Below are 6,325 nucleotides of genomic sequence, written 5' to 3' on the forward strand. Positions count from 1 at the left end.
CAACCAAGGTGAACAGCTCAGCAGCGTTTGCAGGCTTCCGTGCGCACCCCACCTGTTTCGTGGGGGGAGCCAGCCACACTGTTCTGGAGTGGAGACATCTTGTTGAGGGAGAAAAACAAAGAGGACGGCGCCGAGGGGACAGGTCCGCAGCGGAAAAAGGTAAGCCCAAGGGAAAGGGCGTGGGCCCCCAAGGAAAAGGGGGGCGAGGTCTGATCAGCCTCACCTGGTTGGGCAGTAGAGTGCCAGCCACCAGGAATAAGGGGATTGGTTGGGCAGTAGAGTGCCAGCCACCAGGAATAAAAGGGGACTGGTTGTGCAGGAGAGTGCCACCAGCAAAAATTTGGAACAGAAGAAGGAGGGAAAATTATTTTGGTGTGTTTTGTGTATTGCATGCTGAAATTATTTTGGTGTGTTTAGTGTGTTACATGTTGAAATTATATTGGTGTGTTTTGTATGTTGTATGTTGCATGTCAAGATACTCTAGTGGCTGAATTGTCAAGTGTGGGCCAGGGCTTAGTGTCCCCTTGGCCGAGCGATTGTAGGTCTGTTGTGTGTGAAGTATCTGGAAGAAATGGGTTCTGGCCAAAGTAAAAGTACCCCTTTGAAATGCTTTTGGGGATTCAAGCTGATGAGAGGGGAGGATGAGGACATTGTGTAAATTAGATTGGCCCACCCCAAAATAACAAATTGGCCGTCCATCAGGACCCTTGATTTGCAACTCATTAATCCATTATATCAGAACATTTTGAATGTCCACCCTGATCAAATCCCCTACATTTCCACATGGAAGACCAATGTGGAACAGAACCCCCCCCCCCCTGGCTGAAGTCATGCTGCCAAAAAGTCTCAGGCAGCCGTATCTGCTCAGTCAGGAAGACAGGAGGACAACCCCCCAGTCCTCCAGGATTCAGAGAGGGAAGAAGATAAAAGTTTTGATGCCCCACCACCTCATGCCCCGGCAACAGCCCTGGCACCACCCCCGCCACAGGGAACAGATGGCCCAGCCCCCAATCCCGTGGACAATGCATTGGTAGACCTGGGCGAGGATGGAGAAAGGGAGGAACGAGAAGAGGATGGTGAGGATGAGGAATTTGTAAAAAGATTAGTTAAGTTGATAGGTGATAATAAGAACAGGCAGAACGTTTGAGAAAGTATGTGCAACCTTATGCAGGAGAAGTGGACGTCAGTCCCCATATGTTAAAAACAGCGGGATGTGTAGGGGAACAGAGAAGAAAGTGGCAGAAAGAGTGGGGAAGGCAGTGAAAAGAGTGACCCTCCATAGGGCACATAAAACACAGGAGGAGGGCGCGGCCAGAGTGATGCCTCTCCATAGAGTGTATGACCCTCCAGCCCCCACGGGACCTAACGGGGTGGTGCCCAATAGAACTTATACAGTTCAACATGTCCCCTTCTCTAGTGCAGATGTTTGTAATTGGAGGAACCAAAACCCTTCATTTGAAGAAAACCCTGCCAAAATCATTAAGCTGTTTGAGGGAATTTTTTTTAAAACATACAACCCCACTTTTTATGATGTGCAATATTTGATGGATGCCCTGCTAGCTACAGAGGAGGATAGGCGAATTCATGCTGAAGCCCGGGCACACATGAGAGCGCAGGGGGCAGGAGATCAAGCTGTTGCAACAGGATATCCTGAAACTACACTGAATTGGGATTATCAGACCATTGAAGGGCAAAATACCCTCACCACTTATCGCCAGAATGTCTTAAGTGGCATGAGGAGGGCAGCCAGAAAACTCACCAACTTTGTGGAGGCCAGAGAAATAGTGCAAGGAACAGAGGAGGCCCCTGGAGCCTACTTAAAGAAGCTGAAGGAAGCCTACCGCCAGTATATCCATGCCCCTATCATAAAAACTGCCTTTGTAGCCCAAGCAGCGCCCGATATTTGCCGAAAAATCCAGATGGGCCACACCCTGAAATGGATGTTAGAAAATAGCCCAAACCACTTATAATCAGAGAGAGGAAGAGGCCCAGAAGAAAAAAGGAGAAGTACCAGGCAGAGAAGTTGAGATATCCTGAAGACGGGAGGTTCACCGTTAGAAGAAGAAGAGGAGGGCGAGGCCGCTTAGGAAAGAGTCAGCGTGCCATCTGCCGAAAGGCACCTATTTCCTCTCCCAGGCTAAAATGAGGAAATGTCAGAAGCTACTACATCCGCGTTAGAAATTCCAAGTCACCACAACCCTCAACCCAGCTGCCCTATTACCGGTAGGAGTAGGTGAGGAGCCCACGCATGATTGCATTGAAGTAATGGATGAGGTGTATTCTAGCAGGCCTGACCTTAAAGATGAAGCAGACCCCAGTGGCCATCATGGTTTATGGATGGAAGCAGCTTCATTGAGGCTGGACACTGGAAGGCAGGTTATGCAGTGGTAGCCCTGGAAGACCAGGTGATCGAAGCAAAGTCACTCCCGCCTGGAACATCGGCCCAGCTGGCAGAGCTAACTGCGCTTACCAGAGCCCTGAGCCTGGCAAAGGGACAGAAGATAAACATTTATACAGATTCTAAGTATGCATTCCTGACTTTACATGCCCATGGAGCCTTATGGAAAGAAAGAGGTTTGCTTACCTCCAGAGGAAGCCAGGTGGCCCACCCACAAGCCTTGTTGAACCTTCTGGATGCTGTATGGGAGCCCGAGGCAGTGGCAGTTATCCATTGTTATGGACACAAGACTGGACCAGGAGAAGTGGCCAGAGGAAACCGATTGGCAGACAGAGTGGCCAAGGAAGCAGCCCAAGAACTGGCCCCCGCCTCGGTTATTGGAGCACTGGTCCCAGAAGAGATTTTAAGCACCACTGACAAGCCAGCTTATACGAAGCAGGAAAGGGACACTGCAGACGCTCAGGAGCTGACATTGTCCAAAGAAGGATGGTACCTTACCCCTGATGACAGGATATGGATTCCAGAGTCCCTTTCTCGGCAGGTTACTCAGAGATACCATGATTCAACCCACATAGGACCAGATGCTACAACCAAGCAGCTGGAGAAATGCTTCTATATAGCCCACCTCTACCAACTGGCAGCCCAGATTTCCAGGAAATGCCTGCTGTGTCAAAAGAATAATCCCAGAGCCGGACCACTAGCTCCCCCAGGAATTCAGCATAGTGGAACTGCACCTATGGAAGATCTTGTCGTGGACTTTACTGAATTACCCTGTTATGGACTACACCGCTACCTGCTGGTGGCAGTGTGCACCTACACCGGATGGGCCGAAGCATGGCCAACAAAGACTGAAAAGGCATTTGAAGTAACCAGGTGCCTGCTTAGGGAAATCATCCCTCGCTATGGATTGCCAAGGTCCATAGGATCTGACAATGGACCAGCATTTGTTCATGCAGTCCTACAGGGACTGGCAAAAGCGCTCCAAATCAACTGGAAGCTGCATACTGCTTATAGACCCCAGAGTTCTGGAAAGGTAGAGAGAATGAACAGGACTCTAAAGAATCAGCTGTCCAAGCTGACGCAGGAAACCGGGTCTAATTGGGTGACCATGTTGCCCTTGGCATTACTCAGGGTCCGCAGTCTCCCGTCAAAGCGAACCCACCTGTCACCCTTTGAAATTGTGCTTGGGAGACCGGTCCCATATGTCAGAATGTTGTCCCCACATGCTGGTCAGGATATGCAATTGAATAATTAAGTCCAGATATTCTTCCGAGTTTTCTTTTGTCTCGACAGGTGGACCCAGGCTCGCAACCCCTGTGTGTTGGCTGCATCAGTTCGAGCCAGGTGATGAAGTGTGGGTAAACGATTGGGCACGGACGCAGCTACAACCGTGCTGGAACCTTATACCGTCCTGCTCTCCACACCCACCGCCGTGAAATTCGCCGGCATCACCCCTTGGGTCCACCACACCAGAGTGACCACTATAGATTGAACTGTGCAGTTAAATCCTGATTAACCCCTTCGGCTGACCATCTCCAGACCCTCCGCTGATGACCGCTCTGCTGATATATCTCAACGCACAGCTGAAGAAATGGATGGGAGGGACGCCCGCGGGCAGCGTCCCCAACGTGAAAACCCGTGCCGGGACTGATCCAGGAAGTCCACCAGGACATTTAATACTTTCATAAGGACTTTCTCTTTTCCTTTTTTTCTGTTATATTCTGTATTGATTTGCTCTATGCCCCACAGCCCTGACCCTACCGAGCCATACCGCCCTTACTGGCCTGCTGGCCTCTGCTACGACTGGTTCGTCTTGCCGGTGGTAAGAGATGGCGTGCTCATTGACTACTGGAAACAGGGGTTTGATGAGGTTACTATACCAACCTCATCTGATGGACCAGGTTCTAATCTTAATCCAGGCGTTAGATGGGACGGAACCTATCTTAATGCAAGTATTGCAGGGGTGGGAGCCTTAACCAGGTGTGCATTGAAATTGCTAAACAAGTGCCAGTAAGAATTGCCACCCCAGGATTTCAGCTTCCATATGCTCTGGTCAGTAGGGAGGCAGCACGAGAGTTCAATCCACCCAACAGGGTTAGTATGGTGATAGGCCCAATAATGCTTCTATTGCTTTTTTGCTTTTGTATTCCCTGCTTGATGCAATGCTTGCAGAATATGATGGGAAAGATGATGTCTCGCATGATGGGACCTCGTGTGATTGCTGTAATGAGAGAATATAGACCCCTACCCCAGAACGAATCTAAGTAATAGATTGTTCAAAAGAAGAGGAGGGAGTAAAGGGAGATGGGAAAAGGTTTCTCTCAATATTTTCTGTGCTTAGAACTCTGTACCTAAGAAAGGTTGCTCTCAAATACTATCTGCAGTAAATTCCTGTGCTAATCCTGTGCTAATCTTACTTCTGCAAATTTTGGCCAGACAGTTAGCACACCGCCAGTGACTGCTTGCAAAATTTGGCTGACAGGTCAAAAGTTCGTTTCCTGCCTAGCCAGCTAGCAAGAAACCGCTGCTGTTAGCAATAACTAACCAGACCTACTAAATTTGGCTGGCGGGTCAAAAGTGCAGATTTAACCAGGCCTGCTAAAGAGGCCCCTTTTCCTGTCTTATGCTTACTAATGCAAAGATGAGAAAAGACACGTGTACGAAGGAAAGGGGAGGAATGTGTTTAGCAAGCAAAATAGAAAGACAGGAATGTTTAGCAAGCAATAAAATGTGTTTAGCAAGCAATATAGATGTGCCACGTAAGGGAATAATTTGAGAAGGTATGGGAGGGGGGAAGAGTGCTCAGAGAGTATAAGAAAGTTTGCTGAAGTGTCTTGCTTTACAGCCAGTCTATTTTCAGGAGCTATCCAACTGGTTGTCTCTGTGTACAGATATTGTCTCTGTGCACAGATTTCAATAAACTTTTTCTCCAAAGAAGATTTTGCTTTCCTGGTACTTTTGTTCCCTCCAAGGTCCGGGGATGGCGTGGCTGATGGATCCCTAGGTAAATAAGGCTTCAATAAAGACTTTTGAAATTCCCATCCTCTAGATCAAGACCACCCCCCAGAAACATGGACTGGGGCCTTCCTAAGTTTGTTCTGAAGAGGCAAGGCGTGGCCTCACAGGTGAGGCCAATTGGTAACTCACAGCATCTGGTGGCAAGAGCCAGGAAGGGATATAAGGTCAGCGTTTCCCTTCAGCTCTCTGCCACAGCAACACGCTTCTTGCCTTGCTGTGTTTGGCTTCTTGCTTCCTGATCCTTGAACCTCGGCTTCTTGACTCCCAGCTTCTTGATCCTCAGACCCTTGACTTTGTGGCTCCTTGATCCTCGGACCCTTGACTTTGTGACTCCTTGCTTCTTGATCCTCGGACTCAGAGAAAACATTTGGTCAGTTTGGGACAGTTTGGGAATCAAAATAGTTTCAGGTCAGCCTTCCTGTGCTGATCCATGTACGTGCTTGGTTGGTACACTTATGAACACTACCATATATCTAAGACCTCAAGATTCCTATCACAGCAGCCAGTCTGGGCCAGTGCACTGTGATATGAGCACACATACACACATGCCTGGTGCGGGGTGCTGGGGTGCCAACTTGAATAAAATATTGTGGGGGCCCAGGTAATCCCCGCCCTGTGTAATCGATCACATGATGCAGTGCACACACACCATTTGAATGGGAATGCCCATCAACTTTGGGGGCCTGGTCCCCTCAAATATTTTATTGTGGGGGCCAAAGCTCCCACAGGAGTTGATCCCTATCCAGCAGGGCTGGATTTAGGTCTGATGAGGCCCTAAGCTACTGAAGGCAATGGGACTCTTTATATGTCCAGCTGTCCTTTGTCAACAACAAATTGTCGCTGTTTCTGTGTTAAATATATGCTATATGGTAATCTATGGATCTATTATGTATCAAAAGCCATTTGCAC

The sequence above is a fragment of the Podarcis pityusensis genome, assembly GCF_964106645.2.
Source record: "Podarcis pityusensis genome assembly, chromosome: 16".
Lineage (NCBI taxonomy): Eukaryota > Metazoa > Chordata > Lepidosauria > Squamata > Lacertidae > Podarcis > Podarcis pityusensis.